The sequence below is a fragment of the Triticum aestivum genome, chromosome 3D (assembly GCF_018294505.1).
Source record: "Triticum aestivum cultivar Chinese Spring chromosome 3D, IWGSC CS RefSeq v2.1, whole genome shotgun sequence".
In the NCBI taxonomy this organism is placed as follows: Eukaryota; Viridiplantae; Streptophyta; class Magnoliopsida; order Poales; family Poaceae; genus Triticum; species Triticum aestivum.
The window spans coordinates 494,685,841-494,695,540 of NC_057802.1; positions in this window are offsets into that span (position 1 = coordinate 494,685,841).

Consider the following 9,700-nt stretch of genomic DNA (forward strand, 5'->3'; position numbering starts at 1 on the left):
TTAACATTTGAGTGTCGTAATGCTAACGAGACATTGGAAATGATCTTTGGTGCAGCTTAACTCCAGAAACGCATCGCACGATCCTTCTCCAGGTAGCGGCACTAGCCACCCCGCTCCTACACCTCCCTGATCACGGTAAGTTTCTCTAGTGTTTTGCTTAACAAATGCATAAAGACCTAGACTTAGCTTTATTTCCTCCAATATGCTTACCATAATGACCTAGAGTTAGCTTATTTTCCTCCAAAATGACCCATTTTACCTAGGTTAGCTTATAAATGATGCAGTTCATCCAAGTTAGCTCAAAAATGACCCATTTTACCTACATTAGCTCCTAAATGATCCATTTTACCTACGTTAGCTTTAAAATGGCCCATTTCACCTAGGTTAACTCCAAAATGACCCATCTTACCTAGGTTATCTCATAAACGATCCATTTCAACTAATTTAGCTCCTAAACGATCCATTTGACCTAAGTGAGCTAAAAAACGATCCATTTCACCTAAATTAGCTCTTAAATGATCCATTTCACATAAGTTAGCTCAAAAAGATCCATTTCAATTAAATTAGCTCTAAAATGACCCATTTTACGTAGATGAGCTCCTAAATGATCCATTTTACCTACGTTAGCTTTAAAATGACCCATTTCACCTAGGTTAGTTCCAAAATGACCATTTCACCTAGGTTAGCTCCAAAATGACCCATTTCACCTTACTTAGCTCAAAAACGATGCCCTTCACCTTAGTTAGCTCATAAACGACCCATTTCAACTAAGTTAGCTCATAAATGATCCATTTCAACTAAGTTAGCTCATAAACAACCCATTTCAACTTAGTTAGCTCATATATGATCCATTTCACCTAAGTTAGCTCATAAATGACATATACTTCTTGTTCTAGTCTTCTTCTTGTTCTAGTCTTCTTCTTGTTCTACTCACCTATTTCTAACTTTCTTATTTACCATTTTCCAGATTTCATTCACTTGATGGAAGCTAGCTTGCTATGATGGAGTGCTTGCTTTTCCTTTGATGAAACTTTGCATTGTATCTAGCTTGTATCTTCATGACACTTTGCATTGTAATATATATATGGATGGAACAATGTGTATGGATGGAACTTCCTTATGTATGAACAATGTGTATGGATGAAACTGATGTGATATGTGATATGAAACTTATGTGCTAGATATGTGTTGGATATGTGCTGGATATGAAACTTATATATGTGATATGTGCTGCAAATTGTGGGATTTAATAAAAAACAGAAAAAACAGACAATATGCAGGCTCTTTGCCGTCTGCCACCGACGGCAAAGAGCTCTTTGCCGTCTGCCGCGGACGGCAAACAGTGGCAGACGGCAAAGACTTTGCCGTCCGTGGCAGACGGCAAAGAACCTGCCATCTAGTGACGTGTAGATGACATCATAAGGCGGACGGCAAAGACCAAAGGCTCTTTGCCGTCTGCGGCGGACGGCAAAGGTCTGCCGTTAGCCACTTAACGGACTGACAGCGCAATTATTGCCGTCCGCCCTCTTTGCCTTCCGCCGCAGACGGCAAAGAGCCTTTGCCGTCCGCCGCCAGGAAGCAGACGACAAAGCAGCTGTTTACTGTAGCCTTCTTTGCCGGAGCCTTTTGCCGTCCGCGGCTGACGGCAAAGGTCTTTGCCGTCCGCCTTTCGAGCCTTTGCCGTCCGCCATGGCAGACGGCAAAGTAGCTGTTTCCTGTAGTGATAGACCCTATGTGTTTATTTTACTTCGCATGTTAGATTTATCTCGGTTCAATAAAAAGCAGAGGTTGTGATGATGGTGTGCCTGTCATCCTACAATATAGGCCGTCCGATCTATATCTAACGGATATGAAGGAAACTATGACAATTTACCCGCACTCGCCTCCACATTTGCAGATAAGGCTTTCCCTCGTTCATCCTTTTCTCCCACAAGATCTTGATCTTCCGTGCAACGCATGGGCATCTTGCTAGTACTCCTACAATATGTATATTATTGTGAAAGCTCATATACACCGGCCGAGATTAATGCAAGCACGGCAGATTTCCATTACATTTCAAACTTTTATAGGACAGAAAAATAAAAGAAACCCGACCCTAAACCTATTCTACGGCGGCGACCGACGTCCTCCATCTACTATCTCTATGTACGGGGGCGGGGTTCAAGACCCGTGTGAAGGTGCGGTCTCCGGCGAGGAAGAGTAGAACACGGGATACGGACCGGCCAGTTGGCACACCATGCCCTACTCATCCTCGGAGGTGTCCCCGACCTCGGCGGTGCCAGACGTTGGACGGCGGCAAGTAGGACGCGTGGCGGACGGTGCTCCCGTCGTCGGCCGCCAGCGTGGCCACCGCTTGTGCGGTCGCGTTCGTGTCCGGCTACGCCGCTATTGCGTCGCGAGAGGCGACTTGAGCGAGGGCGATGACCTCGAGCTTCATCCCCGAAGACAAGCTCTCCCGCAGAGCGTTCGCACTTGCGGTCATGGCGGATGTGGTGCCAGGTAGGAGGACGATGCGCTATGGTGTGGAGGTTAGCTGGGCGTTGCCGCTTTAAGTAGCGCATTCCAGTGAGGCCAAGCATCCGGGTGCGTCATTAAGTTGCCGGAGTTGGTTCCTCGGGCACCGAGCCTCTTAACGACGACATATGAACGGACGGCATGAATGCGGGCAGCTGGCGCCGGCTGGGAACGCACCGCGCGACGGCGCGAGGGACGAGAGTTTTGGTGTGCCAGGGTAGTCAGCTGTGGTCGTGGCAACGTTGGAGATGCCCTTTGCTCACAGGCGATCCCCACATGTCATTGAAAAAGCAAGACGACCCGGCATGGTCTCAGGTCCAGAGGATGTAGTTGGCTGTTCTACACCACTCCGCGGACGCGTCGCGGCGCCCCGTGCATCCGCGACGAGCCGGGTGTTGGGGTGTGTTTGGATTGTGGCCAAAGTGCACCTTACCAAAATTTTGGTCATGACCCAAAGATTGGTCTTTGTTTGGATGGTTGCCATTTTTTTGGCATGCCAATGAACTCTAGCCAACTCTAGTTCATTTTTCTTGCCAATGTCGGCCAAATCATGGGAAACCAATACCTCAACCAAAATTTTGGTCATGACCCAAAGATTGGTCTTTGTTTGGATGGTTGCCATTTCTTTGGCATGCCAATGAACTCTAGCCAACTCTAGTTCATTTTTCTTGCCAATGTCGGCCAAATCATGGGCAACCAATACGTCAACCAAAATTTTGGCTACCCAATGCTTTGATGGGGCAACCTTGGGCACAAAGAAAACACACCGTTGGTCGTGCCACAGCACTAACGCCACCCTCGGCACACTGAAACCGACCCTGTCTAGCGACGATATGAGCGTGTCGCTCACCGCGGTCGCCGTGTCCAGAGGCGGTGCTGGAGCTGCGCCCCGTTGTTGGCCCCAACGACCCACATGAACGGTTGTCGGTGGCGAGGAGGTCGTGGGCTAGCTCCTCCATTGGACTAGTCTGCGCTACGTCGTCCTGACGGGTGTGCCCCACATGTCGCTTTCCCTGTTTTCCCGGCCATATTCGAGCGTCAGTGCTCCGCGTTGCGCATTAGGCCTTTCACTATGTAGGCCAAGCGAGACAACTTATTGTTATTTGAGCCGTTCAAGTATAATCATGTGGCATTTGCTCATTTCTCATTCCTCTCCAACCCTCTTCTCCATCGATCATGTCGCCCTCCAGTCGAGTCCATCCTCCCGCATGCCTCATTTGAACATTTCGCCGAGTATCATTCACATGTACCCACACTAGTCCTCTTTCAATAGATCTCCGGACCCCGAGATGAAATCGAGAGGGAACGAGTGGGGGCACGTGATACCTAAGGCGGATTCAAAATTTTGAACCGGTGATCATAGCATCTGCAAATCATATATAAAGGGTATTCAATGTTCGTTTCGTTTTTGAACGTACAATATACTCCCCCTATCCTTTCTAGCTTACATATAAGTTTTATGTGTAGTCAAATTATCTCTACTTTGATAAAAAAAGGTATCAACATTCAACAACGCCCAATCAATATTGTTAGATTCGTACGTACTCCTAGATTTGTACTCGAGATGGTTTCCAATTTGACTATTGACAATATTAATAGTACATGAGATGTATAATGTGAAAATTATATCATTGGAAACTCCTTTCACATACAAATTTGACCGTATGCTTTGTGTAAGTTGCATGTCATATATTATTACTCTAACATTTGGTCAAAGTTAGCCTCGAAAAACGCATTAGACCCTGTATGCTTTGTGTAAGTTGCATGTCATATATTATTACTCTAACATTTGTGTAAGTTGCATGTCATATATTATTACTCTAACATTTGGTCAAAGTAGTATAGTGGAAGTGGATCCTCTGACATAGGTATCCCTGCCTTACCCTCCCTTTCGGTCACTTACAGGCGGACCCCATGCTTGCCCGGCCCCGCATGTCAGCTACTCAATGGGTTCGGCCACGTCAGGGGATCCTCATCCGTAGTATATTCCCTCTGTTTTTATTTACTCCGCATAAAACGGAGGGAGTGGTGGTATAATAAATGGCGCGGGCGGGGGAGGGGGAGGGACGTCAGTTTGCTCTCAACAGCGGTCCCACAAGCGAGCGAAAACGCAAGACGAAGCGCGTTTCGTTCGGTGAGCGACGTGGAGGGTCCAGCATGCCGGGCTGCAATGCGAACGCGACAAGAGTGATGTACAGTCAAAACCGATTGACCGGTCGTCATCGGAACCATATTCACACCAGAACCTTCGCTGCTCGGCCTACGCCAGCCACTACCCTAAAACCACACCAAATCTCCAGCCCATTCCCCCACCTTTCGATCCCCTAGCCCGCATCAAGCGTCCCCTAGTTCGCCGGAAAGCCATGGTGCACCGCAAGATCACTTACTACAAGATGCTGACGCCGGAGCACCGTGCAGAAATCGCGGCGGCGGTCGGCGTCACAGACCACCGTTCCCAAGCTCGCTTTGCGGCGGGCCAATCCCCGAGTTCTCTAGAGCCAAGCTACGAGGAGGAGGAAGTCGATCCAATGTTCATGGCGGAGGTCGCGGCGCAGAAGGCCCCCGATGGGTATGAGACGATGGATGTCGACTTTGTGCCGGCGTCCGAGTCCCCCATGGTGCAGGCGGACCAGTGGTTCAACATGGCGATACTAAAGGAGGACCGGGAGGCAGAGGCTCAACTCAACGTGGAGCGCGCGCATGCCGCTGCCATCGAGGCTCTCCTGCAGGCGGAACCGGATGTCGTGGATGTGAACCGGGCGGCGGAGGCTCAACTTGAGGGGGAGCGCGCGGATGCCGCTGCCATTAAGGCCCTCCTGCAGGCGGAACCAGACGTCCTGGACTTGAACCGGGCGGCAGAGGCTTGACTCGAAGCAGAGCGCGCGGATCCCGCTCTCATCGACGCCCTCCTGCAGCCGGAACCGGACGTCCTGGTCTTGAACCGGGCGGCGGAGGCTCGACTCGACGCGGAGCGCGCAGATGCCGCTGCCATCGAGGCCCTACTGCAGGCGGAACCGGACGTCCTCGACTTGAACCGGGCTGTGCTCTCGTCCGTGGAGAGCGCCCGCACGCTCCGCTTGAACGAGTAGCTGGAGGCCGAGGACAACCACGGTGCGAAGACACACGTCGGCAGCGATGGCTGGTTCGCGCTGGCAGCCAAAGATGACGAGGCCGTCTATTTCCGCGAGCAGTTATACTTTTTCTTTATGTTGTTTTTTTATGGATCTTTTGCTGTGTAAAAACATATATCTATTATGCAAGTCGCCTGACTTGGGTCAGTCTACCATTTCAGGCGGTTGGATGAATATCCTACGTCTCCTAACCCTTCTTTCCATCTTCTTCAGCTCTTCTTCTTCCCCAACAGACCGCCGCACGGGCCGTATGGATACTCCCCAACATGCGGTTGGATAAACATACTCTATGAACGAAAATGATGTGTCAGTGATAGGATGGCTGAGTTTGGTTTTTCACATGCGACAACACGTGTCAGTGAGGGTGCGTTCTCTTGGTTGGGTTTGCGACGTGCAGGAGCGACTGTGTGAGGGTGCGGTGCGACCGCGGCGGGCAAGAGCGACCGTGTGAGGGTGCGGTACGACCGCGACATTCGTGCGCACGTGTACCTCCTTCTCATTTTGAAAACTTTAGGCAAGCTTGGCAAAAATGTGTGGCGAAGTTTGGCAATGCAAGGCCTAGATCCAAACAGGATAAGTACGTACGTACTAGGAGTACTAGTGTTAAAAAAGAAAGGCGGGGTTTTCCTTCACGGGATTTAATCGATACAAATCCTCGTTTCACGTGTCAATTAATGCGTATTTTTTTCTCCAAAGACCAAAGAGCTAACCATCTCACTCCTCATCGCTTGATTAATGCAGCGCCATGCAAACCAACCTTCTCACTTTCGCATGCATGCAGGGGATATTAATGTCCTTGGTTGCTAACCCCATCAATTTTGCCTCGATTAGTGTTAGTGGCCCTTTGCAAATTGTAATTTTGATATACTGGCCTTGTGTACAAAAAAATGGAGGTAGTAACTATATTTGACTTCCTTCCCCATTGCGGTGACGTCGACGATAACTTTTTTTTTGGGGTGGTTTGGTGAAGTGCGTTCGACGGAGAACACCATTGAGGGAGACCACGGTAAGTCGTTCACAAGTGCCGCCTGCAAGCCGAGACAACCACCTTATTTGCATCCAGGAAGTCCTTACTAGTACTACTAGGAGTACTAGTGCGGTGAGATGGTTTCTCGAAGAAGACGATGGAGAAGCGGAGTCAGCGAAGAGTGAAATGATGGTTGCTTCGTTCGTGCTTTTGTGATTTGACGCCTCGCTGCTTTGTGATTTGTGATAGAAGGGACAGGGGAGTAGACGCTGTGGTCTATATTGTACTACATGCGTCCAAGCATGGGATAAAGAGGAGAGACGTTGCATTTTTCTATTCCTTCAATCAATCAATCAGGGAGCTTCGGTTCAATCTTTTTGGCTTTGGCAACACCGTCCACAATGGTTCCCACGATGCCAAAAGCTATTTTCACATTTGGCTACACATTGTGGATGCCCTTAACCGTACCACTTGGTTTTGCTCCTGTGTGCTATCTATACAAATCTCAATTATATTGATCTAAAAAATTATAGAATCAAGATTAGTAAAAAGGAGGTGATTTTGCCGCGCGGATGGCGGGGGAGGTTTCTTATTTGAGCAATGCTACATCCACGTAATGGTTTACGTAAAGTTACGAACTGATGTGATGTGGGACTATTTGATTGGATTAAAGAAGAGGATTAGGCCCACCCCACCTGAAAATTAGGGGGGGCATATATAGATTAGATGGAAAGTATACGTAGCAGCTACGTAGCCCTTTGTAAGTCTAGGATTAGGCTTCTTATTTTCGGAGGACGTTGTCCTGGCGGGTTTCTAACATGCGGTCCCATGTGTCAGTGCTTTACCAAGCCGATCTGCGTCCCACATGAGGCAGAACAACGGCAGAAGCAACACGTGGTTAAGTTGAAGAAGATGAGGGAGAAGCGGATTCAGCAACGAGTGAAATGATGTGATGGTTGCTTCATCACTTCAAGTTAACTGCGGGAAAGGTGTAGCTCTATGATTTGACGCCTCATTGCTCACTACTACGCCGGCGCCATGACTGGGGTGCTTCACCCCGGCTGCTATGCACTGTATTCCGGTATGGCACGTGGACTCGGTAGCTTGATGTCCCACATTTCGGCGAAAGGGACTAGAAGATTTATGAAAGCGAGCGCTCCACTCTTACGACGGAGGAGTAGACGACACGACGGCCCAGTGAACTGTCACTTGTAGTACCGTATAGTACTATAGTTTTGTTGTTTCGCACAATCCATCGATACAAACCCGATTAAACAGGAAAGGACGGGATTTTTCCCGCGCCGTAGATGATACTGGCCATACATTTCAAAGGCAATTTTAATGTATGCAAACTGAATAATTATAAGTAACAATATGATATCTAGTAAAACTAAAAACACATATGATTTATTGTGTTAGAGTGTAGTAGTAGTGTTGTATTGCATAGTTGTTAGATGTAGCATGCGAGAACGTGTAGAGATGTAGTTTTGGAGGGTCTACAGAGAGAAAAGTGTAATACGGTCACCGAACTTCAGAATAAGCTGATTACAGTCACTATATATGTTTTGCGGTGATTATACGGTCACTTGCTCAAAGTTCAGCATCGGATTGCACTCTGTTGACCGGCCAAATAGTCTGCGTGGCGCCATGTTGACTAGTTAAATTGACCACGTTCCTTGTGGGTCCCACCTGTCAGTTCGCATAGCAAAAGGTCAGATAAACACAAATTTACGCAGGCGCAACAAGGCTCCAACCCATGCGCGGGAATCACCTGGTTGTGTATGTGTCTGTCAGGGCCTGATGTGTGCGCATGCACGTGTAGGTTGAGCACTTGAGCGTGAGAGTGTGTGTTGGTCGTTTGGTGTACTGGTGTGTGCATGCATGCGTGTGTGCGTGTGAGTGTTGCGTGCGTGCGTGGCTGCGTGTGTACGTGTAAGTGTTGCGTGTGTGCATGGGTGCATGTATTTGTGTGAGTGTTGCGTAGATGCAGTTCGTGTGCATGCGTGCGTCTGTGGATAATCACCAAACCAGCTCCTGTGTGTTAAAACAGACGGCTCAGCATACCAATACAAGGCCACCTTGTCCGCTGTGCCCGCGGTCATGACTTTGAACCACCGTCCAAATATTTTTTTGTCGTTTGTTTTCATTCTTACTAGCAAGATTCCCAGGCGTTGCACGTAACATCAAGATGCATTTGTATGACTTTTTTATCTTGTGAGAGAAAAGGATGAACAAGGGAAGGCCTTATTTGCAAATGTGGAGAGGTGTGTGGGTACCTTTTTGCAAAATTGCCATAGTTTCTTTCCTATCCGTCAGATATAAATCGGACGGCCTATATTGCAGGATGGCAGGCACACCATCATCACCAACTCTGTTTTTTATAAGATTGTACTTTATGTATTTTATAAGAGTGTAGATGTAGAGTAGATGCAAGTCGACAGGTGGGCACAATGGTAGTGAGATAATGTGATGCAACACTAGAGGTGCCACGTGGAGCGTTTAACTGGTCAACTAGTCATGTCATGAGCAAATACAGAGTTGTACGGTGAGCCCATGACTGTATAATAACCACTAAACGTAAATGGTGACCGTAATGAGTGGATTCTGAAGTCCAATGTACGTATCGTGCTTTCGCTTCAAATACAATGATCGTCATTGCATATATCGCGAGAGAAAGATGAAACATGCGTGAATTTTCTGGGGGCTTACTATTAGAGGACCTGGAGATAGTTTTGTGTGCATACGTGAAAGGGGCGTACAGGGGGGGGGTATGCGATGGAGAGAGATGCTCTTCGTTTCTCTTTATTATGACTAACTTTGTATATAGTATGAAAATATACAAATTCACAGTGCGGAATAAATATCATTGTGGGCACCAGGCAATGCAAATTAAGGTTCGTACTCCTCCATATAACTTTGTAATGTTGTATATATGTAGAAACTCTAAAATAATTTTTTGGCCACACTTTATTCAAAAGGAATGTTGTATGCGAAATAAACGTGAAGAGAGGGCTTTTTAGATCAATGGGGTACGTGATGTAACATGTGTGAATGTGTAGTTGATGCATTTGGCGGGGCCTAGAGAGGT